The sequence below is a fragment of the Heterocephalus glaber genome, unplaced genomic scaffold (assembly GCF_053883595.1).
Source record: "Heterocephalus glaber isolate CG9 unplaced genomic scaffold, H.glaber_assembly_v1.0 deba00001610, whole genome shotgun sequence".
NCBI lineage: Eukaryota > Metazoa > Chordata > Mammalia > Rodentia > Bathyergidae > Heterocephalus > Heterocephalus glaber.
This window is the reverse complement of record NW_028258381.1, coordinates 13,664,295-13,691,374: the sequence shown is the minus strand read 5'-3', so window position 1 is coordinate 13,691,374 and position 27,080 is coordinate 13,664,295. Positions and strand designations below refer to the sequence as shown.

The following is a 27,080-nucleotide window of genomic DNA, read 5'->3' as shown; positions in this document are numbered from 1 at the left end:
TGTGAGCCCAAGTCAGCCTCTCCTCCTCTGAGCTGCGAGTGTTGGGTATTTTGTCCCAGGGACAGGAAAGTGGCTAAGACCCTGTCTCTCCATCTGCAGTACAAGGTGACAGGGCTGCCCCACTGCCACTCACTTCCTGCTGATGGAGACGCTGCCCAGTTACTTCTCTTCCCTGGGCACTGAGGGGTGCAAACAGCGAGTTCCTCCAGAGGACCAATGCAGATCCTCGCTGTCCACAGGAGTCCTGGCCACTGGTCACACATCCATGGAGAACCAAGGCAGATCCTCCAGGAAGGAACACTCTGGGTCCAGGTCCTCATCCCTAACGCGCTATGGAAGGAACAGTCTGGAAGGACAGCAGCACACACGGGGGCTCCGGGTCAGATCAGAGACCACGCAGGAGCACCAACCCTGGGGAGCCGGGTCTGAGACAAGGACAGCAGGCCTCCCACCTGTGCGGGGGATTCAGGATCTCGGCTGGCTTCACAGTGAGCACATGGGAGGCTTCTGTCCAAGGCATATTGACATTTCCTGCAGAATGTCTTAGAAATGTGTGCATTAAATAAATTGATTAAGTGACTCATGAGGGAGGGCTTGTGTCTAATGATGCATGCTGAGCTTTGCTCTGGGGTAGGGACTCTTGTTTAGACCTTTCCCCAGCCCAGGGCAGTGGCAGCACCAGGTCCAGGCCCATGCTCCCTTCCTGAAGGGGACCCTGCAGGCACTAGGACAGCTGGGCACTCAGTGAGAGGAAGCTGGAGAACCCCAGCTTGGACGTCCCAGGAGAGGCTCTGGTGTCTCTCCCAGGTCCTCAGGGCTCTGCACCTGAGGCTTCCCGGGCCTAGCCAGTGACCCCTCTCCACTTTTGAATGTTCAAGGCTCTCTCTGCAGGAAACCATCTCGGTTTCCTTGCAGACACATGGCAGCAAGCTCCTTGGAAAGATCCGTAGTTGAAGACTGTTGCATGTTTTGATGACTCTGTGCTCTGGATGAACCCGTTTGAGTTGCATAGGTGTCGGAGTGTGTGATTATGTGCTAGTGTAGTGTCAGTGAGTGTGTGAGGGCTTCGTGTGCATGTGTGAACATGTATGAATGTGCCTGTGTTTGCATTTGTGTGTGGGTGTGTGAAAGTGTGCATGTTGATATGTGTGTGTAGGAATGAGTGGGCAAATGCATGAGTGTGAATGTGGGTGTGTGGAGCTGTGTGCATGTGTGAGTGTGGGGGAAAGAATGTATATATCTGTGTAGTTGTTTGTGGGTGTGCACACATTTGCATATCTGTGTAGCTCACAGCAAACAACCCTTACAATCAGGGTGTCCCTGTCATTTATCTGACATCCCTATTTCAAAAACAACTAATATTTCTTGATCACTTTGTTATACACTATTACATGCAGGCTCCACCAGCTAAACTAGAAGACAAAATGTCATTTTGACTGGTCATCCTGAGGTGCCACAAAATATCAGTCTCCAAAAAAAGTCTAGAACACGCTCAGCCGGATGTGGGAAACCACTCGAGATGGTTCCAACCCAAAGCATCACCAATGAACTAATCAGCTAGTTACCAAGTTAGCAGATGGTACTTCTATATTTTTACCACACACACACACACACACACACACACAGGCGCTTGGATCCTAAGCACCAATAACCACGTCCTCATTGGAACACTAACCTCAGCACTTCCTCCAGTCCTGCTACCAGGGCCTTCCTTGATAGCCAATGGCTCCCATTTTTCATGGAGAAAAGGGTTTCGTTGTCAACATCCACAGACCTAACCTTTCATTTGGGAGACCTCGAAGGGTTATCCTGGGGCCCAAACTCCAGAAGAGGCCGAAGTGGGTTCCTCAGACAAGAATGTTAGTGAAGGCGCGGGTGCTACTCTGCCCTACTGGGTGCCCAGCCGACCGCATCCCCAGCAGAAGACACAAGGAGAAGCCCCTGGCTGCCCAAGAGAAGGGGTTCAGCAGCCAAAACACTGGCTCTCCCACAAGCAAATTGCATCCATCACATTTCCTTATCCGCAAACTGAATGTAGAGCTTCGGGGGGAGTGGAGGACACTAGGTTGGGCCCGGAAACCGGGGCACTCGGAGGCCCTCTCACACCCTAGGATGTGGCTCCCATATGAGCCACCACCACTGGGCCCAGCTCTCTTCACCTGGGAGATCAGAGCCGCTAACATCGAGGTCCTGGAGGGCTGCCTGCCCGGGATCAACAGGTAAGCATGAATTCCACGACCAACTTCATGCCTACATTGCGTTAGAATGCGGGGTCATTCTACAAAGAAAAAATAAAGCAACCAAAAACATATACTCATAAAAAAAAAAAAAAGGAAAAAGATTATTTCTGGCAAAGTGCTGACTTACACCAAAAATTATGCAAGTCCCTTAGGACCTTCGTAGGAAAGAAAAGCAGATGCTGGAAGGCTCGGTTATGCTATAGATCTTGGCAGAGATGAGGAATTTAACTGCTGAATAAAGAAGCCAACTGTCTAACGTGCCTGCGGCCCTTGCTGAGAGAATCCCAAGTTTTCAGGCTGCCTAGGTTTGCACACACACACACACACACACACACACCTGTCAGGACTCAAGGGGAAGACTCAAGGTCATCCAAATAACACTTGTCACAAGAAGCATTCAGCATAGATGATTGAGTGTCATGTTTTTGCTTAAAACCAGCAACATTTTGTGTTTCTTCATCTGCGAACTTTCTCGCAGTGGTACATATTAGCTATTCAAACAGGACATCCTGAGGGCTGCAAATTTGCATTCTGTGTTCCCCTCCGCCAACTTGGCCTGGTTGGAGTCAGGAGTCTGGGGACACCCAGCTTGGCATGATTGAAGGTCCCCACTCCTTGGGGATGAGGTGCAGAGTCAGGGTGAGGCACAAACACGCAGTTCCTGGGGTCCACCTGGCCCAGGCACTTCAGAGAGGAGTAAGGTCACGCTTTACATTTGATTTTGTTCTCTGGACATCTGCTTTCCACTTCTCTCCACCCAAGGTGGGCATCGCCGAAGTCCCTGTCTTCCTCTGCGGAGGCCGAAGAGGCTGAGCAAGCAGACAAGAGGACCGGCAGGGGCTACTGTCTCACATCCGCCCAAAGCCAAGACTGCCCCAGGCTCAGTGGCCTCAAGGAGCATGCAAAGCCCGGTGTGGTGCCTCACACCTGGAATCCCAGCACTATGGGAGGCTGAGGCGGGAGGACTGCAAGTTTGAGCCCAGCCTGGGCACTTAGCACTGAGAGAGATTCTGTCTCATAACAAAAAATAATTTTAAAGGTGAATGGCTAGGGATGTAATTCTCTATCAAGGCCCAGGCTTTAATCCTCAGTACCTCAAAGAAGGAGGAGGAGGAGAAAGAGGAGGAAAGGAAGAAAAAGGAAAGGAGGAAGAAGAGGAGGAAGAGATGAAGAGGGAGGAGGAGGAGGGGAACCCCAGTGTTCAAACTGGGAACCAGGGAGCTCCCATGTGCCGAGAGGAACCCGGGCCCCTGCCCCGCTCCCAGGCAGTGCAGTGGAGCCAGCAGCATGGCCAGGGTCCTGCATGCCCTCCCTTCCCTTAGGGGCTGAGGGCTCCATCTCTCAACCTCCAACCTCAGGATCTGCACATGGACCTGGGCACCTGGGCCAGGACCGTCTGTGCCAGCCGTTCCTCATTCCCGTTGGAGGGTCTGCACCACCCACACCACCTGCCTTGGGGCACCGGGAGTTTCTGGGCTCACTGGCTGTGGTGAGGAGGCTGAGGTTCCTCCCTGTGACACCGCTCCACGGCCTGGTGACCCTGCCACGCTCCATCCCCGCACGCCTTCCTGTCCAAACTGCATCCCCAGATCCACACCAGGAAGGGTCCCTTGCGGTGTGGCCCAGCTGTCCAGCTGGGCTGTGTATTGGAGTCCCCGGGGGACTTACAAAGCAAGAAATCTCCACCATATGCAGAAATTCTGACTGACCTAAGGTGGTGTCACTGGGGAACTGGTCACAGAGATGTAAAAGCTACCTGGGCTATTCCACCGTGCAGAAAAGCATAGAATGCACTGGTCTCCAGCATCCCCAGACAAACTTGTGTCCCACACCCCCAGCTTCCTGCCCCAGACCCCCAGCTTCCTGTCCTAGTCCCCCAGCTTCCTGTCCCAGTCCCCCAGCTTCCTGTCCTAGTGCCCCAGCTTCCTGTCCCATACCCCCAGCTTCCTGTCCTAGTCCCCCAGCTTCCTGTCCCATACCCCCAGCTTCCTGTCCTAGTCCCCCAGCTTCCTGTCCCAGATGCCCAGCCTGACACTAGGACTCCAGGCTGCTGGTTTGGGCCATGCCACTCCCTGTGTGTAGACACTGGCACAAGCACAGATGGGGACCCAGCTATGGAGATGTAGGCACAGATGCTGATGCAGATATACACATACTTATGGCACTGTCTGCAGTGGCAGAAGTCCTCCCGACCCCCAGTGTCCACAAAGACTCCAAGCTAACCCATCGTCCTGTCTCCAACCTCACATTTCTGCCCACCCTTTGTGATTCATCTCAGATGTGCAGGCAGCAGGGTGGACTCTGCTGTGTGCTCATGTGTATGCAGTTTCCATGGAGCTTGTCTCGGGGAACCTTGTTCTGCCAAGATAACTGAGACCATGAGCTTCCAGAACACAAACCAAGTCTTAGAAATTGTCTCCCTGCATACAAGGCCAGACTGCTGTGGCCAAACGAAAGTTCAGTAATTGTTTGTGAATAAATGAACACATTAAAATGATCTAGTTTGACATGTGTGCATGAAAATTTTAAAAAGTGGCAAAGAAGGATCAAAAGGTTCTGTAAACAAAAGTAGTTACAGACAGGCAGGGACAAGAGGACCTTAGAGGTCATGTGACATGATCCTGGCCCTTCTGAACAGAGACAGAGGGTCCCAGAGGGGCAGCGCCTGCCTGGACATCACCCTCTGATGCCCCCCAACTCACAGGGTCCTGCTGAGGCCACAGGGCAAAGGTCACTTTCTGACCATTGTAGTGGTCTTCCTGGTCTCAGGCCTTCTGTCCAAGAGTCAAGCTGTGCCTAGGGAGACAAAGTAGAGGAGAAAGAAAACACTGTACTTCTGGAGCGGGGTGTGGTGATGGTCACCTGTAATCTTACCATTCTGGAGGCTGAGGCAGGAGGATCACTGTGAGTCCAACGCTTCCCTGGGCTACATAGTGAGTTCAAGGCCCCCTGAACTACACAGAAAAACCTTTTGCCCAAAATCCAAACAGGCAAACAAACCACTATACTTCATGAGTGAAGAGTGCTCCTGTTCCTGGACCGGCTAAGTCCCAGTGTTGTCCTAAAGCATGGCTGCTTTGCACAGCAAATGAGCCTGAGCACCCTGATTTCTCTTGAAAGTTTTTGGAGCAAAAATAAACGCTGAGACAAATGTGGTTGTGTTTGAGCTGGAGGACTTCTCAGGAGGACTCATGCTGCACTGTGGGCTCTCGTTCAGCTATAGCACCTCTGACCTGGGTATCCTTGCATGTGCTGAAATGGAAGAACCAAACTTTTCAATGAACTGTTAAATCAATTGCAGAAACCCCATGCAGTGGCATTTAAAATGGGATCAAGTTTTCAATATTATTTCAAGCTGTTTATGGGAAATGCATTGTCCATCCCATTTCAACACGCTGTGTTTCTGTTTGTATTTTAAGCTAAAGTTGCTTTTCCCCCAGAACTCTTATAAGCAAATCACCAAATTTTAAAATATGCTTTGTGTAAAATTTGCTGACAACCATGGTATAATTTGATGTAATAATTAAAGGGCATGAAATAAAAATAGCATCTCAAAGTTATTTATAGAAAATGTCAGCACGTAGCATGTTCCTTTGATAGGTGGCCAATAACTGGACTTGAAAAATCAACTCTCATGAGAGCTTCTTTCTAATAATTTAAGAATCAGCGGTTTATAATTAGCTCACTGGCTTGATAAACAAGACATTCTAAAAACAGAGCAAGCCCATTTGAGGGGGACGGGGCAGAAGAGGCTTCAGATTGACGAGGGGTAGCTGGGTAAGGTGGCCCTGGTGCGAAGTCTGCCATCATGTGACCCAGAAGTAGACCCCAAGATGTCCAAAGTGTGGGGAGCAAAGGTGGTCACAGGGGTGTGCTGAGAGCTGCATCACCACCCTCTTTCAGGGTTGTGGGGGGTCTTGGGATTTGAACCAGTACTGAGCTACACACCCAGCCCTTTCTATAATTTTTTTTTGTTTTGAGACTGGGTCTCCCTGAGTCACTAAGTTTCCCAGGCTGAGCTTGAACTTGTGATCCTCCTGCCTCAGCCTCCCAGAGGTCTGGGATTGGCTCCCACATCTGACTAGAGGGTCTCCATTTGTGAGTGGTCCCATAAGCGGCTGTCCCTGCATAGGACTGGACCCAGGGTGGACTCTGAAGCCATCCAGCAGACCCTAGGGAGGGAAGTATGTCAGGCCCAGCCTGGTGCCCAGGGTCTCCAAGCCCGCCCATCCCCCATGTTTTTGGCACCAAGGACAGGTTTCCTGGATGGCAATTTTTCCACAAAGGGAGCAGGGGTCAGGATAATTCAACCTTATTACACTTATTATTTGCTCTTTCTGTTGCTATTACACTGTGCACTTTCTATTGCTACCACATTAGATTCTCAAAAGCACCATGTGGGTAACCTACATCCCTCATGTGCATGGTTCCCAGTAGGGTCCGAGACTCGAGGCGCAGTCCACCCAGGATGGAGTGCTGGAGGCACAGGTGAACCACTGCCAGGCCCAGCTGCTCCTCTCCAGCCGTGCGGCCTGGTTCCTAACAAGCCCTGTTGGCAGCAGTATATGGCCAGGGGCCGGGACCCGTCTGGGGCTGGTAGATGGTGCCGGTGACCCTCAGGGCTTTCTTCCACTCGTGGCCCTTGTCAGGCTCTATGTGGGGACACTTCCACATGTGCCTCTAACCATGAAAGATCACCTGCGTGGGTGTTTAGCCTGGAGCAGATTCATTGCACGGCATCCCGGTGCTGGACAAAGCTTTCTGTGGCCTGTATTTTAAGAACTGTATTTTCAGGAACATTTGTAGTAGCAGTCATCTTTGTTGTCCATGGGGACCGATCAGGGACACCCTGAGACACTAAGTCTGCAGCGAGCTACATCCTTTGTGTCAAACATTGATTACATATTTGCATATAACCTATACAAATCTTCCGTGTACTGCTAGTCTTCCCTAGATTACTTATGACACCTAATACCATGTCCACACTGTATAAATAGTGGTTATTAGATAATGTTTAGGAAATGATGACAGGTGAGATCTTGGATGTGTTCTGTACAGATACAATTGTTTTTCTGAATATTTTCAAATCAGTCTTGGTTGAACCTATGGTCACAGAAGCCACTGACTGTTATATACCTCCTGTATGTAGACTAAAAGTATATATGCAGATATGTAAATATAAACTATTATGCAAAAACTCATGCTTGGAATAAAGCCCACTAATAAATGGTCTTTATTTACAAGTTACTAATGAGTTCCTGCTAGAGTAATTCTTTGGGGGGCGTTGTTTGTTTTATTGTTGTTCTGGTACTAGCTATTCAACCGAGAGCCTTTGCACATGACTACATCCCCAGCCCTTTTGATTGTGTATTTTGAGTAGAGATACAATGGTTTTTCTGAATATTTTCTCCCTAAATTCTCCAGGCTGGGCTGGAACTTGTGATCCTCCTGCCTCAGCCTCTCAGGGTGCTGGGATTGCAGGCTCAGCTAAGGAGTCATTTTTTAATTCCTTTTTCCTCAGGCAAAAAAAAAAAAAAGCAAACAGCATTAAAAAGAGTCCAGTAGAGAAGCTCTGCCTGAGGATACACCAGCCCTTGGGCCCCACCCTGCCTCCTGCTCTGTGCTGGCCTAGAAAATTCCACGACGCAGTCATTCAAGGAATGACCAGAGGAACAAAAATTCCTCCGAAGCTTTAGCCACAAAGGTTTGAAGTCCACTTGTCACCCTGCAATGTGTGCCAATCTTCTTAGCATTTCAATGTCATTCAAATAGTTGGCAGGAAAGTGTCTTTTTCTTCTTTATTGAAATAGAACATCCAAACAGAAAACAACCGTCATGGAAAATCTCAGGGCCCCAAAGGCCCCTTCCTGGCCCATCCTGGACATTACCCCTGGTTTCCAAAGACAGCAAGGGCCTTGATTTCCAGCATCAGGGCTGTCTTGCTGTTTTGAGCTTTCTGCCAAATGAATCAGTATGTGTTCTTCTGCACTGGCCTCCTTCTTTGAAATTACGTGAGGTTCAACTGTATGAATAGGACAGAAGTTACTCGTTGGGTCTCCATTGGATGAGATAGCCAGAATTGTTATCAACAAGCCATTGGTGTCTTTTCACCACTATACACATGTCGACTGCTTGCATACCTGCGAGTGGAATTGCTGCCCCATCCATTGTGCAAATACCTTGTTTACACAGGTATTCCCAAGCAGTTTTTGTATTAATTCACACTTGCAATTTTACCAATCATAGCAGGACCTTCAGTGCATCTGGAATTTATTTTTGTGTAAGATGAGAACAATGTTTCATCCCTCTTTTTTGTGTAACTATTGAGTGGAATCTGTTTAAGGATCATTCTTTTCTCTGCTGCCCTGTGGGGTCACTGTGTCCTGAGTTGTGATCAACATGTTCAGTGAATGTTTAAATTTTTTTTAATTATTAGAGTAAAAGACACAATACCATGAGTCCCACTTAAAATTAACCACCACCCCCTAGCTTTGAACACACTTATCCCATCGTTCTTGCTGTTTTCTGAAGCAGCTCTGGAGTCCTCTTTTGTGAGTGTCTTGAGTTACACTGTCATGGCTGCCTGGATGTCCTCAAACCTTTGCCTTTTGTGGTCATTTTGACTCTGGGGAAGAGCCTGAAGTTGCACAGCAGTGACTGAGATAGATGAGGACACAGCATCGTGTTTTTGCTAGCCTGCCTTTCCATTGGATGGCACTCGGCAGCATCATTCACCGTATTTCTGATCACCACTCATAAAGACACGCTTTAAATTTTGAAATAGTTTCAAATTTATTTAAAAATTGCAAGAATTGTACTGAGAAATATGGTATTTTCTTTCCTCTAGCTCAACCAGTCTCCAATATTTTTGCTGCATTATTTAATCATTCTTTCTTTCTCTATAGATATGCATTTTTTCCTACCAGTATTCTTTCTACTATTATTCATTATTGCCCTTAACCCATTAATCCATCAGTATTTCCTAAAAGGAGAATATTTTCTATATAATTATAATAGAGTTCACACATTCAGGAAATTTATCATAGGCATAAAATTCTAACTAAAACAAAACCAACATTCCAGTGTTGTCCATTTCCCTGGGATTCAGTCTAGGATGCCATATCTCATTTCCCTATCTTGTGTCTTTGGTCTTTTTAAATCTGGGATATTTCCTTGGCATAACAATGGTGTTTTGAACAATACAGATAATATGTTTCATCTAACACTTCTCTGCTTCACTTACATACTGTGTTCTCACAAATGTCCCATCATGCTGTCTGGTCCGAGATCACATAACGTCCATCAGCTCTTAGTCAGTTTTGAATGCAGTCAAGGGGTCGTCTGGATTCTCTGCTCCACAGTTGCAAAGTTTCTCTTTGGAACTTCTGAGCAATCTGTGGAAATATTTCTTCTAATCAAATTCTCCCTAAGAATCAGCACATATTGGCAACACTTTCTGAACCAACTGGGTTATGATCATGGTGCCATGTTAATCTCTTCACCTTCCACCTTCCCACTCCGCCCATGAACCAGTTCCTCACCTACCTCTGTCCATCTATCATCACCAGTGATTTCATGCAGTCCTATTTATTTGATGTAGTATAATGCTCTATTATTCTTATTTATGTGATGTTCAAATTCCCCTAGATTTGACTTGTGAGAACTCCTTTGAACTGACTCTAGTGGCTTCTTTGCATATTCTCATCGTATTTTTAGGCATACAAAAATTTTTAGGCTCATCTTATAACTTCCTTTCCCTAGTCTTGGAATCAGCCATTTCTCCAAGAAGCCCCGCTTACTTTCTAATGAAAATTTAGTGTTTCTTAATACCAATATCTAGACTCTTGGAGCACCCATTGCTTCTGGAGTTTCACTGTTTCTTGACGTTTTGAACAGACAGAACTAGGAATTATATTTTTTCTAGTACCTCCAATTACTATACAACTCCCTACTCCCTATAGTGTTTGTTTGTTTGTTTGTTTGTTTGCTTTCCCCCATCCATAACTGAGAATTCTGACACTCAACCACATTAACACTTAATTGTTCACCCTCTGTCTACATTAAAATAATTTCAGGATTATATACACGTATTTCTGCAAAATACAACCTACTGATTATTGTACAAGACTGGATGAGTTTCCAAAGACTGCAGTTTTACAATCAACCAACCAGGTTCAAGTCACCTACATTTGATATTTCTATTTCACATGGTTATGAAGTAGTAGCATTGTATTCATCTTATCCTATTTGCATCCAATTTTGGGGTTTTTCTATGACTGCTGTTAGTTTTTTAATATGTGGAATATGAATATATTCCTGACACTCAAAACTCTGCAAGATGCACCCAGAAAACTAACTCTGTCTTTTGCCTCTGCAATACCGTGGATCCCAGGCTTCCCAATAACCAGTTTCATTGTTTCCTAGATTTTGCTTACATGCTTGTTTCATGAGATGTTTTGACCCAAACTGGCAGAGAAATGTATGTTTTATTTCCTTCCTCTTCTTTCTCCACTATAGACCTTATACTATACATACACTTTGACCTTTTGCACATTTTAATTAGCAGTACTTCTTCAAAATCACTCCAGAGATTTTTTTTCAGCCTCTCAGAAAAGAACTACATGGTTTTTTCTTGGACATATTAGTAAAGTAAATAGTAATAATAAATATTCTAATAATGAACCTTTTTTTTTTTTTGCTGTACCAGGGATCGAACTCTGGACCTTGTGCTTGTTAGGCAGGCATGGTGCCACTGAGCTAAATCCCTGGCCCCAATTGAACCATTTTTTAATTAAAGTACAAAACTTTGTCTTGGAGTATTCCTTTTATTTCAATGGGGTAAACTTATTTTTATTTTTATTTTTATTGCATTAAACTCATGAAATAACAGGAAAATTGTTATTATATGACATTTTCACATCAGAAAATGCAAGATTGTCTCTACTTTTTGAGTTTACTTTTGAGTGTTTTGGGAGTATTTCTCAATTTCCTTTAGATATTGAACATTTTTCACTTTACTTCTGAATATATCTAATCTATCTGTTTTGATAAGAATTACTGTTTTGTTCATAGTTTTTATTAAAAGTTAGTATTGACTTTTGTCAAAGATTTTTTCAACCTCAGAAGAGAACTATATGATTTTTTGTAGATATATTTATTTGTAAAGTGAATAGTAGTAATAGGTTTTTGAATATTGAATTATTCTTGAATTAAAGTATAAAACTTGGTCTTGAAATATTCTTAATTGTGTCATGTGATGTTGGAATCTGTTTGTTAATATTTTATTTAAATTTTTTACATTATTTAAAATTTATATTGGTTTGCAAATTTATTTTTATGTTATTTTTACCAGGTCTAAGAAACACTGCTATATTTTCTTTATACAAAGAATCAGGTGGGGGTTTTTAACTTATCTTTAGAAGTCTGATAGAATTCCCAGGTGGGCCTAATGGTTTTAGTTAAATATTTCTTGATAACTTACTCTGCTTTTTCCTGTGGAACTAAACATGTTTAATTACTGCTAGGATTGACTTCAGTAAACTGCTTTTTCCAACAAGTTATTATTTTATGAAGATTATCAATTGACATAGACACTGACAGTGTGGTAATGTGGTTCCTTGTGATTTTCTAATTTCTTCTAGGCAGTTTCTCCCCCCCACCGCCCCGCCGCCCCCATCCTCCTCTGGTCCTCCTCCTCTCTCCCTCTCTCCCTCTCTGTCTCTCTTCTTCCTCTCTTTCCCTCCCTCCTTATTTATATGAATATTATATGATTTATATATATTCATTCATCTATTTATATGAATATTTATATGATATTATATGAATAACCCATAGGTCCTCCATATGCTTTTCTCTATTTTTTATCCTTTATGCTCCAATTGTATCCAAGCTATTGCAAAGCTCATTCTTGAAAAGCTTGTATTCTTTTCTGAATTTATTGAATTTTAGTGGTCATTTGGGACTTACTTCATATGTTCCCTTCTTGAATTTTTTTCCTTGAGCACAGTAACATAGTTATTTTAAGTCAATGTGCTTTGACTGTATTATCTCAATTTCCCATAGAACTTATTCTCTTCTGTTGGGTCTTTTGCTTTTAGATTTCATCATTCTCTGCATACATACAGTTGTTATTGATGAGGAATTAACATTTTATATGGGGCCGGAGATTTAGCTCAGTGGTGCTGCCACCTGTCTCACAAGTGCAAGGTCTCAAATTCGATCCCTGGCACCAAAAAAAAAAATTTTATATGAAAAACTGTACAATAATTTTCTTTCTCCAGAGATTATGTGTCTTTTCTCCTCCTAGGTGATTAGCACAGTAACAATCCACAGACACTTGTATTTCTATCTGGGACTGAGATGAGTAGAAGACAAGCTTCCATCCCAGGGGTGGTGGGTCCATTTTGAGTCTACCCTCACCCTAAGGTCCAGGTTTCAGGGCCCACCCAAAGCACGGGATGGCAGGAGCACCCTGATGTGACCCGGATCCTACCCACCCTTCTCAGACACCCAGGAGGAAAGTGGCTCCCTACTGTGGCTTGTCTCCCTGGTCTCCTTCCTCCCCTGGCTGTGGGCTTCCTGCTCTCTGTTCTCTTATTAGCTCTCCAATCCCATCAATGAAGCACTTCTAATATTTCCTGCAGGAGGATTCATGTGAATTACTTACTCTGCCCTGATTGCTGATGAAGCTTCATGTTCTCCGAATCCAACACACACACCAAACAGTGTCATAGAGCAGTGTGAGACTTTAAAAACACTCCCCCGTGCTTGTAGATCAATGTCGTGCCCAGGGGCCACCACTGTAGGTAGCAACCTCAGCTTGAAGGCTGAGCCTACATACCTAGCCAAGGCTGCTGGAGAGTGATGTGTGTACAAAAAAAAAGCTGAGGACTGATGGTCAGCCCCAGGACTCTTGTCCCTAGTCATGGAGAACAAGGAGTTTCTGCTTGCAGAGATGGCATGAGTACCACAGTCACACATGGGGGGTGGGATGGGGCTGAGATCAGGGCAGTACCTTGGAGTCTGGGGAGACAGCTGGCTGGTGGCCTGGACAGAAGGTTCCCGGAGATGACTCAGGACTGGAAAATGAAGGCTGTGTCCAAGGAGGGGAGGTCAGGTTTGCACACAGAGTTGAGAGATTGACTCCTGGAACAACACAACAGTGACAGTGAGTTGGGAGACAGGAGGTGAAGGCCTTCTGAGCCCTTGGAGCTCCCAGCAAGAGGCGCTGAGGTAAACATGGAGATGTGACATCTTCTAACTTGCATGATCCCAGGCTGACTCCCAATATACACTATGCATAACCATGGAGTAGGATACAGGTGTTGGAAGTCAGAGCATGGCTCCCCAACACCCGGTATGGCACTGTGTGTCTCCCGTGGGGCCCAGCATCATTCTGAACACTTTTCTATTCCTCACACTCTCAGGTTATTAACTGACTAGACCATGAGTTCATGAGGAAGGCTGCAATGTCCCTGTGTGGCACAGTTTTATGGGATGCGTGTCAGAAAGAGCTCATCTCAGTGACCTCTGCTACCAATCCGAGGCCACCCAGGACCCCTCTAGCACTTGTCTCCCCGTGCTGGTGGGAGCTCTGCTTTAAAAAATGTTTTTAAGTGATTAAGGTTGAGTTCAGTGTTGCAGAATTTACTCAACGTTACGACATAAAGGCTTGTTCATTTGCACTCACGACTGAGCTGACACTCGTGAATATTACAGGGAGAACCCTATTGGTTCATCTATGCTGTAACAGTAAATGCGATATCACAGCCATTTTTTCTGAAAATAATCAACTTGAGGTTTAGAAAATATAGGTACAATTTAAAAGAGCCAGATTTTATTACATTCCTAGGTCTTCTGGTTTAGTTAGTGTCTATTAAATGGCTTTTAAGAGAGATAAAGAGGCAGATTGTCCAGCGATTGCTTTTTACACAGACAATAGCCATGGAAAATCCCTAAAAGTCCCTAAAATAAGCACTTGCATTTTTAACCCAAAATCCAGAGGAACAAAATGATTGTGGTGACAAATGCACATGGTGACCCCACAGTCAATTCAGCAACGATGCATCAGTAAATCTGTTTTACTTTTCCTCACCATAATAGAGTGTAGGATGGGAAATGTCCTTGCTTTTCATCCACATGAAGAAAAGAGTCTCCTGGAGCTGAAGGTGCCAGTGTTGCCCTTCCAGCCCATCCACCCTAACCACGATCCCGGGTTAAGGGAGGGCCTGGGATCGACCCTGAGTCCTGTCCACCTCCAAGGGGACGTTGGTGTCCTCACAGTGTCATATCCACACCCGCAGGCGCCTGGATCACCTCACCTGCATCAGTCTTCATTTCTCCCCAGTAGGGCACAGCAGCAGTTGACAACGTCCTGGGCACAGTTAGGGTAATAGGAAGGAGATGGCGCCCTCGGGGCAGGACGAGGGCCCTCTGGTCAGCTGCCCACTCTCAGGAATGAGCCAGTGTGGGTGATTTTCCCATTTACTGGGAAGGGAAAAACTCGGACTTGTGTGTGAATCTGTTGGTTATCTAGTGTTGGTTTAATTAAAAGCAAACAGGTAGGCTTGGGGGTACCTCAGTGGTACAGCCCTTGCCCAGCACGTGTGAGGCCTTGGGGTCCACCCCCAGCACACCAAAAAGTTAATTAATTAATTAAAGAAAACAAAACAAAGACAATGGGGACACCATGGAAAATCCAAACCACTCCAGGGCTCTGATTCCCTATTTTCACCCACACTTGTGGCTTCCTCTCACCCCGAGCATCTCCATCTGTAGAAACCGGAACTCAGCTTTCCTTTCCAGAGGCCACTGTGTCCTTCTTGCTTGGTTTCTCTGTGCAGCCCCAGGTCACAACCAGACTGAGACTTCCGCTCCATCCACCACCCTGGCCTTCACCCGGCCACCTCACCCTGGCACCTAAATCATCGTTTCTGGGCTTCCCTCTCTTGGAGGTCAGCTCTGAGCTCTGCACCTCTCTGCCTACAGAGCCCCCTTCTTGGTGTCCTATCTGCCAGGCTCCCTGGAAGACGCTCTTAGACATGTTTGCCTAGTGTCCATGGAGCTCAGTACAAAGCTTTGGAGAGGACTGGGCCATGGTCTAGATGTGAGTGTCTCCCAAAGTGGATGTCTTAGAATCACCCCCAAGGTTGTGGCATTAGGAGGTGGTGATTTGGAGGCAATCAGGTCCTCAGGTGTAGCCTTCAAACATGGGATCAGCACCTGTATGAAAGAGACCCTGGAGAGCTCCCTACCCTTCCATCAAGTGAAGACCGACATGGAGGGGCCACCTGTGAGCCAGGACACAGGTCCTCACCAGACACAGCATCTCCCAGCGGCCTGCCCTGGACCTCTGGCCACCAAAAAAGACATTTCTGTCACATAGAAATCATCCCTACAGGGATTAAGGGTGGATGAATGGATGAAAGTATTTTCCAATTGCCTTTAACCCATAGACTTTAAAATTAGAACAACCTAATTTCCCCAGGTCCTCCCCAACTCAAGGGCTCCCTGTCCACCCTACCATGTTCTGTGACCAGAGTCCTTCATGCTTTAATTAAAATCAAACCAGCCTTAGCTTTAACTGATGACCGGTTTCCTGATCCCTAAGCCTCAGGCTTCTCGTCTCTGATGTCAGAACAATACAGTGCGGCCCAGGAAATGGGGCAGAGCAAATGCTGGACTGCAGGCCAAAGACACAGCACTCGACACACAGGAAGCAACCCAGAATTGTCTACTATCATTACTGCTGTTGCTGTCACCCTGCGTGGGAGCACTGGGAAGAATCCTGCTCCCCTAGACTTCAGCCCCTGCAGACAACATTCAGCCTCTGAAGTCTCTTTTCTTTAAAGGCGCCTTGGATGTGGCCACACCAATGACACTAGTCAGAGTGGCTCCCCAGGGGCCAGGCTGCATGGTCAGCCTGGCGGTGAGGCTGTGTCAGGAGGGGATGTGGGCAGGGGATCAGTAATGACACTTACAGTCAGTCAGAAAGATGCCCTGGGGCTGCTGGCCCATCCGTCCTCTTGCTGACCTGCAAAGGAGAGGTTGAGAAAGAGCTCAGACAGGGTCCCTCTGCCCACAGCATAGAATAGGAAGAAAATCTTTGCTGCTTGGGTGGCAAAGCCTGGGTGTCTCCTCCACACTCCACTGCTGGAAAGAGGTGACAGGGACCCTGAGGATGGCTGAGCCCCATCTTCATGAGAGATGTCAGAGCCAGATGTCTATGCCAGAGAGCTCAGGATGGTGGTAAAGTGCTTAGTTTCAAGTCATGTTGCTTGGGATTATATTTTTCCCAGATTTATAGAGATGTGATTGACAAAAAAAATAGCATCTATTTCAGGTGTTGGACATGGTGCTTCGATCTATGAGTGCACTGTGAAATGATCACCACGATCCTGTTAATTAGCATGCATCGCCTCAGAAAACTGCCTTTGTGTTTTGTGTGTAGAGTGAAGACTCTTCCTGTCTATGCTTTTAGCAAATTCCCAGCATGCAGCACACTGTTAACTGCAGTCCCCCACACTCTGAGTGAGATCTCAGATGCCACTCATCTTTACCTGAAGTTTGATCCTCTGCCCGGCATCGCCCCTCTCTTAGTCACAGTCCTCGTAGCTGGGACACAGCACCTGACACCCCCGGTGAAAGGAGGAGAGTTTCGTTTTGGCTCAGGTTTTAGAAGTTTCTGTCCTTGCACAGTTGGTGGGATGAGGGAAAGGTCTGGGTGGAGAAAAGCTGCTCATGGCATGGTGGACAGGAAGTAGAAGGAAGGAGCTGGGGAGGGAGACAAACACTTCCGGGTCATGGCCCCGTGACCCACTCCTAACAGGAAGTCAGCTGTCAGCCCCATTTTCCAGTCACCTTCCCAAGGCCCTGTATGTGCATGAGGCTCTTGAGGGCCGTGTAGGTCTAAACCACTTTCCTCCCCTACCCCTCAAGCCCAGGCACCACCCTCCTCTCTCCATTTCATCAGCACCATTAGTTTCAGGATTCCACGTATTAGTGAGATTACTGCTTTCATTTAAATGCTGGCTCTGCTCCTATACCTGCAACCTTGGGCAGGGACGCAAGTCAGGGTTCATTGCCCCTCTGTGAAACAGTGTAAGGAGATTAACATCCACCTGAAAGAATTGAAGACAATATAAGTAGAATGCTTAGCATGAGGCATGGCCTGTGGCAAATTTGAGGTAAATTTATTAGTAAAGATTCGTACAAATGCAGAATTGTAATGGTTTTCCCTTATCTGTGAGGGATATCTCTAGAACATTCCACAGATGACTAAACTCTCAGACTTTCCTGACCACCATACAGATAATGTTTTTTCCTGCACATGCACACCTATGAGAAAATTTAACATGCAAATTAGGGACAGTAAGAGAGTAGCAATAGTCACCAGAATTATCACAAGACACTATAATAAGTGTTTTTAAAACTAACGAATTGCTTCTTTGGGGGATTTTCCATTTAATATTTTCAGGCCATGATTGAGGGTGGGTGACTGAAATGGTGGATGGTGAAACTTCAGGAAAGGGAAGGACAGCGATTAGGGGACAAATGACCTCAACCTCAGGGCCGCCCAGAGTTCTGTGGGCTGAAGTGGAGTCACTGAGGCAAGGAAGAATGGGGACAGGGACCTGTGATGCAAGACTTGCAGGGTGGGATCTGACAGTGACCAGCCCCATGGGCCCCTGCAGGATCGATGGGCCATTCTTCACTCACCAGGAGCTCCAATGCAGCAAGCCACCCACAGCAGAGAGGGGTGGATGTCACCCTGGGGCCCCCAGGAGGAGTAGCAAGCCTCACAGAGAGGGGTCTGCACCCCACTATTTAGAAAATAACTACTACTTTCAGCCAGGCATGATGGTCCACACTCGTGCAATGCCAGCACCCTGGGAGGCTGAGGCAGGAGGCCTGTAACTTCAAGGCCAGCAGGGGCAACTTAGTGACTTAGCAAGACCCTGTCTCAAAAACTGAAAAAGGCCGGGGATGCAGTTCAGGGCAGATGTTCCTGGTTTCAGGTCTTGTTCTCATCCCACTCTGTGGAGAGGAGGCTGGGCCCACCCTCAGTCACCTCTGCAAGCGCCACCTGCTGCAGAGGCCTTGGGGGCACCCAGCGTCCCCCCCAAGAAGCCTCCAGCTTCGACCCTGCCCTGGTGGCCCTTCTGGCTCAGTTGGTCAGGGCCCATTCCACTTGCTGAAAACACCTGGACCGAGGCCAGCTCTCGGAGAAAACATGACTTTTTAATGACTTTGTTTTTGTTCTACCTCCATTCAAACTGAAGACTCTAATCTTATTTTTGTCTTTTCCTCTTTCCTTGTCATTATGTTTCTGTGATCCACACTCGTTCAACCAATTCATCAGTCTCATGTCCCACCTGATGTACTTTTTCTTTCCCAGAAGTTTTGCAATGGGCTGCTGGGAACAGCAGCCCCGGCAGGTGATGTGGCGGGGAAGGGCCTATTGTGCACCAGGTCCCTTCGCCAAGTGCCTGCTGTGGGACACGGCCTGGGTGCCCAGTCCTCGGGAGCCAAGGATTTCCTTGTCTCCTGATAGGACTGCATTGTATCAGTACTCTCTCCGTGCCACACAGTGGGTGAGAGCAGTGGGCTTGTGGGCCAGGAAAGTGTGTTCTTTGGCAACATCCTCCATGTTCCTCATTCCTCCCAGCGAGTTCTCATTGAGATAAAGTCAGTACAGCCAGCGGCAGGCCAGCCAGACCCAAGCTGCCAGCCACTCTGTCGTGACTGCTCCTCCTGCTGCTCTCCTAGGGCCCCCAGGGTGTCTGTGATCTGGGACGGGGCCCCAGCAGAATAGACCATCCCTAGGCACGAGGCTGGACCCCAGCATCCACCCTGTGCAGCTGTCACCCCAAGAGAAAGCTATCTCTATACTGTAAATTTCTTCACCTGCAGTGGCAACACCTCTGCATTATAAGGTTTCTATAAAATACATGTAGAAATATATAGCAGTTAGTGGTCCATTTTGGTCCCTTATAAATTTTATCCAACTACTTGGTTCAATCAAAGAATGATTTTATGGGTGTCCTAGTTGGCTGTGGGTGCTATAACTTTAAAATACTCCAGACCAAGAGCTCAACCAGAGACATCTGTCTCACACAATACTAGAGGTCAGAAGTCCACTCAAAGTCCCCACCTATTCCACCTCTACCCAAGTGTGTCTTCCTGGTTTGCTGACAGCCACCTTCTCCCTGGTTCTCAAGTAGTGGCAAGATTGTCCTTCCTGTGTCTCTTCTTAGAAGGGCACTAACTCTGTTGGTCAGGGCTCCACCTTAGTGACCTAAGCACCTCCCAAAGTCTCCTCCTCCTGCAACCATCACATTGGGGTCAGGATTTCAACAAATGGATTTGAGGGACCATGAACATTGTGGGGGTCAAAACAATCTCAAAGAGAATCCCAACTTCTTGCAAACCTACTCTTGGCATTATTTTTCTCTCTCTCTTTCAGTAGTATTATTCAACTTCATAACTTCTAAGTAGTTTTCCAGCCCAGATTTCTCTCTAAAAGTCCAGCAACCTCTACAGTGACCCTGAGACCTCTGTTGAGCAAAGCCAGAGGCACAGAGGGACTACTGAGGGCCTGGATGAGCACATGGGGAGGAGCCAGATGATGCTGGTGTCAGCTCACACAGGGACCAGCAGTTAACAGACTCCAACACAGAAGCAAGGATGCAAAGGACAGGAGCTACCCTCGGCCCATGGTCCACACCCACGGCAGGGAGAAGCTGAGGGCTCAAACCCAGACACCAAACACCAGCCTTGGAGTCACCCAGGCCATGCCTGACATTCTGGCTTCACTAGCACCCGCCTGGCCTTCGTTTGGTTTGTAAAATGTCATTCTCAACCTTAGCAGGAAAAAGACTCATAGACACACTTGACCCAAATATAACTGACAACTGAAATCTGCTGTCATTTGCAAACTGTTACAGGATGATGTGCAAAGAAAGGCAGGCTGAGAAGACGATCCCACTACCCTGAGAAGTGTGAAAACAAATCATGAACGCATGGAATTTAAAAAATGTGTTACAAACAATCCTCTAATTCTTGACTCTGTAGAAAGTCCCTCCTGGGAGCAATGGTGTGTGTAAGACAAATAGGAGTTCACCTTTGCTGTTATTCCTCCCATCTGCCAACAAATCACCTTTGAGTCACAGTTAATCAGCAAGTGTTATTTTGCCTTTGAAAGACCCACTCATCTTCACTCCTGCTCCCAGCCATGTTGAAAACATTGCTAATAATTAGGAGGGGTCATAGTTTACCTTTGAAAGATCGGTCAAAAGAAGTGAATTAAATAGGATTAGAGCTCACACCACAGTGGTAACACCTATTGCTTTGTACCCAGTAGGACTGCAAAAGTGACTTTTATTTTATTTTAGTTTAACTCATTTTGTTGTGCTGTTTATTGGACTCACAGAGCCATAGTATTCTTTCAAAGAACCCATCAATTAATCACAGGAAACTGCATCAATAGCCATCTTGATGTTGCTACTCTTGAAAGACTGAATACTAGGATAAAATATCGCTGGAGACTGTTCAGAGATGTAATTCATGTCCAAGAAGGTCCCTAACAATGGAACACTTCACCAGTGGCTCTTTATTGTGCTTTGATGTTGCTTGTGTCTTGGGTCAGTGTCAAAAATTGTGAATGAGTGTAATGCCCAGCACATAGAAGATGCTCAAAAAACACTTGTGAGCAACAGTGGCAAAACCATGGGTGTTACCCCAAGCCATGGATCTTGGGGCCCTGGGTTTGGACACCAGCCTGCCTTGGCCCCCAAAGTCTAAGTAAACTCAGAGATCGCTTCCCGGGGCAGATGCGTGCAAGGATTCCAGTCGCAGGTAGACAGCTACTGTCCAGCTGCCTGGCCCTCCTGTGTCTGGTCCCTGATACTCACATTAGACAAGCTGCTGTGCTTCTTCTGAGGGAGGTGTGGGTCCTGATGGAGGGAGAGACAGAGGTAAAGCCACTAGCTCTGTCCAGGAAAAGAGGTATTCAGACTGCAGCCTCTGCTGAAGATACAAATGCCACAGCAGAAACAGCAGCTTTGCAGCTGAGAAGAGGAGGAGCTGAAACCATCATGGAATTGCTTCCACCCCTCTACACACATGCTCACATGTTTGTGCATGCGCGCACACACACACACACACACACACACACACACTTCTTCTGCAGAGGAAATTCATCTCCGGTCAGAGAAATCTAACTAAAATTATTTTTTTAAACCATAAACTTATTATTCCCTGGCTACCCTCTAGCTCTCTTCTGCCTCAGCATTGGTGGGGAGCTTTTCCTCTTTTACATCTATCAAAGAATAAATTTTTAATGTTCAGACTACAAACAAAAGGTAACATGATGAGGTGACAGATATTTCTTGATGAAATCTTTCTACCACATAGATCAAAACATTATATCGTACCCCATAAATACACACAATTATTATTTATCAATGAAAAGTAAATTTTAAAAATTAAAAATATGTTCAAAACCCCCCATCTGACAGTTTTCTGTCTCCCTTTCTCGCCCTCAGACAGGACGAGGCTCCTGGTGCTCTGTCGGGACCACAGCCATGCTTTGCTGGGGAGTTGCGGGGTCCCCAGGGGAAAAGGGCCACTGCTCAGCATGGTGCGCCTGGAGGAAGATGGGCCAGGAAAAGTACCCTCGGGTGATGTGGTGAATGCAGTGTTCCCCGTGCTGCCTGTGCTTGGGGTAGCTACGGGGGCGGTGGGCAGGTGCTAGAGACCAACCTGCTTGTCAAGCAGAGAAAGCACCCTCCATCTGTCTTCCCACCTCCCCTCAGAACAGGGGCACAAGGAAAGAAGATGCTTCAAATCCAAGGCTTCAAGCAGACAATCAAGGGAGTCTTGTCAGTCAGAAGCCAGTGAAATTCAGGCTATGAGCCCCCAGCACAGAACTGAGGTTTCATTCATTCTTTCGTTGGCCTATCGTCTTGGTATTATTAGGCACAATCTGAGACAGGCTCTATACCAAGCATCAGGACAGAGAGATGATTGACATGGTTTATGACCATCATACCTACAGGGTAACAGAAAGATCAGAATGCAGCCCCTGGGCAGTCAAATGCAGCATGGTGAATGTATGTGGGAGCCACCAGGACCACAGCAAGAGCAAACGGGACAAAGACACATCTCCAAGTACTCTGAACTTCACAGACACAGCGTCTGTTCCGATGTTATCAAGTTGACATGGTCCTGTTATCTAATCTTAAGTATATTAATCCACAGCTAAAGAGAAAAGAAAGTGTGGCCCATGAAACCCACCAATTGTGTTGGATCAGCCACCACATCGCCAGCTTGCAACTGACCCGGCCGCAGATGGACACCGCAAGGGCCCCGAGGTTGCCCAGCTCCTCCCGTGACAGTCGGCAGCATCATTCTCGTGATCATCTCATGTGCTGAGGGAGGGCATCGAGCAGGGAAGGACAGAGGCCCACACTGAGCGGTGGCCATGCCAAACCACGCTGGAAGGAGGCACTCTCCCCTGCAGCTCTCCTTGGCCTGCCTATGGCAACCCTACTCGAGCTTCCTGGCCCTTCTTCTCAGGGAATCCGGCTGCCAAGGCTGGGTCCTCTCCTGGGCTGGTCTCCTGGTGACGGTGTTTGATGAAGAAACCACCTGATAGGTCAGAGGGTGTGTCCAGGTGTCACTGACTCCAGCTGTAAGGAAGGTGGGTCGCTAGGGCAGGTGGGGAAAGACAGACATTGACCTACTGCAGGTGGGGACCAGACAAACCAAAGCTTCCCTTGGGGCTAGAGGGAGAAGGTGGGGGAAACATGAGTAGTGACAAGAGAGCAGGGAGAAGCAACGCACACCTGCATAAGGAACAAACAAGAATACCCAGTCTTTCTGTGAGCAGCAGAGTCCAAGCCTGAGGTGCAGGGGTGCAGGCCACTGTGCTAAGCCAGTCAGACCCAAAGTCAGGGGCATGATGGGAAAGAGTGAGGAGCATGATGGGAGTCTGATGGTAGTGAGTGAGGAGCCAGGGGCAGTCTGGGGTCAGGGATGGGGGCTGTGTGTAAGCAGGTGGTGGTAGTGGTGGTGGGTGGCAGGTGAAGGAGAGAAGTTACACTTGGGAAATCAGTTTCCTCACCCCTTGCTCATCCGCCAACATTGTGTTTTCTTTATGGAGGAAACAGAAGCAATCAAAGAATTTGTCACATTTCTTGCCTTCATTCTCTTCTTATCCCTCTTAAACATGTCACCTACCTAAACTTTAGAATTGTGCTGTCAGTCTCAGTGAAAAGCATGAATACAGTGATACATAACTTTGGGGAGATGTGACTGGATATCTTTGCATATCTTTTGCCAAATTCTTTGCCTGAGTTTTTTTTTTTTTTAACTTGTGTGCAGTCTGTATTTTCCACCAATTGGACTCACAGGCATCCCTTGGTAAAGACAAGGCTAGGGTAGTAGGTAAAGCACAATGTTTTACAATTAAAGGGTGCTTCACTGGTCAGCACAAGAAATAAGTACGGGAACCTGTGGCATTTCTTTTGGCTGTCCGTCATGGGTGAGTGGAGTTGACCTCTGACCTCTGTGCACATTTTCCATGGCTGCCACTTCGGCCTGTGCAGCAAGGCTAAAGAATGCAGATACAGCAGGCATTTCTGGAGTGCTGCTTCGCATTTCCTCTACCTCAGTGGTGTGTGCACATTCGTCACTGCAGTCTGTCTTGGCTGCTTTAGGGAGACTCCTCTGCAGTTACTCCTTTGGTTTGTCATCCAAAGTACCTCCTGCTGGTGATACCCGGCCATCTACTGTCCTGACAAGGTGTGTGATCTTGGTTTTCCTTGCTTTTCTCTTTTGACTGCTCACCAAAGGTTCTTGCATTGTTGGTTCTGGGGTGTTGGGAATGGATAGGGCATTTTTAACCTTATAAGCAGGCTCTGTGGTGTTTTTGTCTTCTGAAAATAATGGCTTCTGTAGGGTGAATGGCACCCAAGAATAGCTGCTTGTTTGACCATTTATTCCCACTTCCTTTGCTGGTTTTAGTCAGTTCTGAGGATACATTTCCAGTCTTCTTCTTTTTTCTTGGGACAGGTACACATTTCAAGTCAAAAGTAACAGGACTATATTGAGGAAGGCTGTTGAATTTCTTTTCAAATTCTTCATCCAGCTTTGCTGAGCCAGTGAAAGAGTCTTCTTTTAGCTTTGTTTTCTTGAACTTCCTATTCCCACTGGTCCCACACTGGTTAAATGTCCAGCTTTCTTCACCCCAACACCCTTCATGATCAGAGGAGTTGCCTTTTCCCAAGCTTCATTTACCTCTGTCAACACTAGCTCGCAGAGAGGTGAGCATGCCCTCAGACACCAGGGTTTTATAAGGAGCACCTTTGCAAGACCTCTCAGACTTCCTGGAGCCACAGGTCTCTATTTTTCTGCGACAGTCATTGTCCTCAGGCTTGACCTGTCCTGATAGGCTGGGTGGTGGTGCATCCTCTGTGGGAGTCAATGGTTCTGCTTTTATACCCTCTGGCACCTCACCAGAAATGTTCTTGCTGGCAGAAATACTAATGAAATCTGGAGGTCTTGACTCTTTGGTAATGTCTGAGGACTTCTCCTTTGACATTTTCTTCTCTCTTGATTTCACTTTTGTCTTTGGTGGCTTGGCATCCAAAATGCCTTCCTTGCCATTTGAAGATGTGCAAACCTTCTTCCGAGGGGTTTCTCCAAGTTTGTCAACACCCTAGTCTCCTTTTGCCACAGATTCAATAGTGTATATGACACTTTCAATGTCAGATTCTGAAGACTGCCTCTTTTTGCACATCTTCTTGAGTGTGGACTTATCATTTCCATGTCGATCCATTCTGCTTTTCTTCTTTTTTAGCTTTTCTGGTTTGTTTAATGCAGTGGGATTCTCGATGATCATAATTCCATGAGGATGGCACATGTGATCCTTTTGACTGGGAACATCACTAATTATTATCTTGCTACTAGCAGAGTAAGAAAAATCAGGGAAATGACTATATTTTTGATCCTCTTCTAATTCTTCCTTTCTAATTTCTTTGCAGTCTTCCATTTTTATAGCCATTACATCATCCATTTGTAGCTCCTCAAAATTTCTTAATTCTTTAGATTCTCACATTTTCCTTGGCTGGTTTTTCAAATTCTTTCTCTTCCTGCAACCCAGTTGCATCTGTTTTCTCCACTTTTATTTCTCTTTCTTCTTTTCCCTTCTCCAATTCTTTAATTCTTCCACCATCTGATTCTTTTGCTTTTAGTAGCTTTGTTTCTTCCATTTTCACCCTTTCTGATGCCAGGCACATCTCTGACAGTTGAAAGAGTGCAGACTTTCTGCAGCATTTTACAGGCTCAGCACCACTCAACTTCGAAGTGTTTGAAGAGATCTCTGCAAACTGCAACAAGGGCAAAGCTTGACACTGTTTTATAGCAGCATCAGGATGGGATGTACTTGAAGATATCTCGGAAAACTGAAACAATGGTGACTTCTGATGCAATTCAGGGAATTCGGAAGCATCAGGCCTACAAGTGCCAGAAGGTATCTCTGGTATGCCAAGAGCATGTTCTCCAGCTAACAGCAGCATGCTCAGGCCTCCCATTTGAGTAGGATCAGCCATGCCAAAGTTAAGCTGAGGCATTTCTTCAGTCTTTGTTTTCTTGGGTCTTGACAAGTCTCTTGAAGAGTTGGATGGGAAGGCCCAAAGCTTCTTTCGTGGATTGACAGTGGGTGTTGGTGATTACACAGGCTTGTTTGTGGTAGGACACCATTTGTAGCCAGGATTTGCTTTCATAAATGCATCTTTATACTCCTTGGCCATGTCTGTATACTTCTGCTTTACCTTTGGATCCAGAACAGCCCACCAATCAGCTAGTATCTTGGTAGCACCTTGGTTGTCAAGCCTGGGATGTTCTTGATGGACAAGGGAGCGATGGCATTTGCAAAATAAAAGAAATGCATTCATTGGTCTACGGACTCGGACTCGCTGTTCTGGTGATTCATCATCTTCTGCCTCACCAACATCTTGTTCTAGACCATCAGATCCAAGAAGTTGGACTTTATCAATATCCTCCTCTTTGTCTTCCTCTTCCTCCTCTTCTGAAAAGTCAAGAAGTTTCTTCGCTAGTAATGGATGCCACTGAAGACACTTTCTTTTTGTTCATTTTCCAGCCCCTTCTCCTTCTGCTGACTGATCTTTATTTCTATTACTGCCTTTCATTACTGTGCCCAGTCAGGTCAAGACTTCCATTGTCTTTCAATGGAACATCAGAATTTCCAGCTTCTGTGATGCAACAGGATTCTTGTGCTGTTGTGGCTCACAGGAGACCAGGACTCACTGCAGGGGTTCTGGTAACATCCCTTTTCCCTGTTCCCTTTCCCCATTCCTGTTCATGGGAATGTACAAAGGAATAGCAATTCAAATGACAACAGACATTTCATCAGAAACCACAGAGGCCAAATGAATGGCATATTTCAAGCACTAGGGAAAAGGAGGAGGAGGAAGAGGGGGAAGAGGGAGGAGGGGGGAGGGAGGAGGAGGGGAGGAAGAGGAAGAGGAAGAAGAGGAAGAAGAGCAGGAGGAGGAGGAAAGGAGGGGGAGGAGGAGGGGAGGAGGAGGAAGGGAGATGCCTGAGTATTTGATGTGGTGTGGAACCACTGCCGAGGATAAACTTCTATTCCTCTTTTTCTAATGGTTTTCTACCAATAAAAAATGTGACCAACTTTATTTTATCGACATCCCATTGGGTGAACACAGGCTTTTGGTTGTATTTCTCCTTCTTCCCTTTGCCCCTTCCTGCTCTTCAAACCCCTCTACATGGGTCCAACAGTCTCACCTCTCCCACTGC

At 46.6% G+C, this 27,080-nt stretch overlaps 1 pseudogene; it reads right to left on the bottom strand.

Annotated features, from left to right (window-relative positions):
* Nucleotides 1-23,574: 23,574 nt before the first annotated feature.
* Nucleotides 23,575-26,474, bottom strand: LOC101707894 (HMG box transcription factor BBX pseudogene; annotated as a pseudogene).
* Nucleotides 26,475-27,080: the final 606 nt, after the last annotated feature.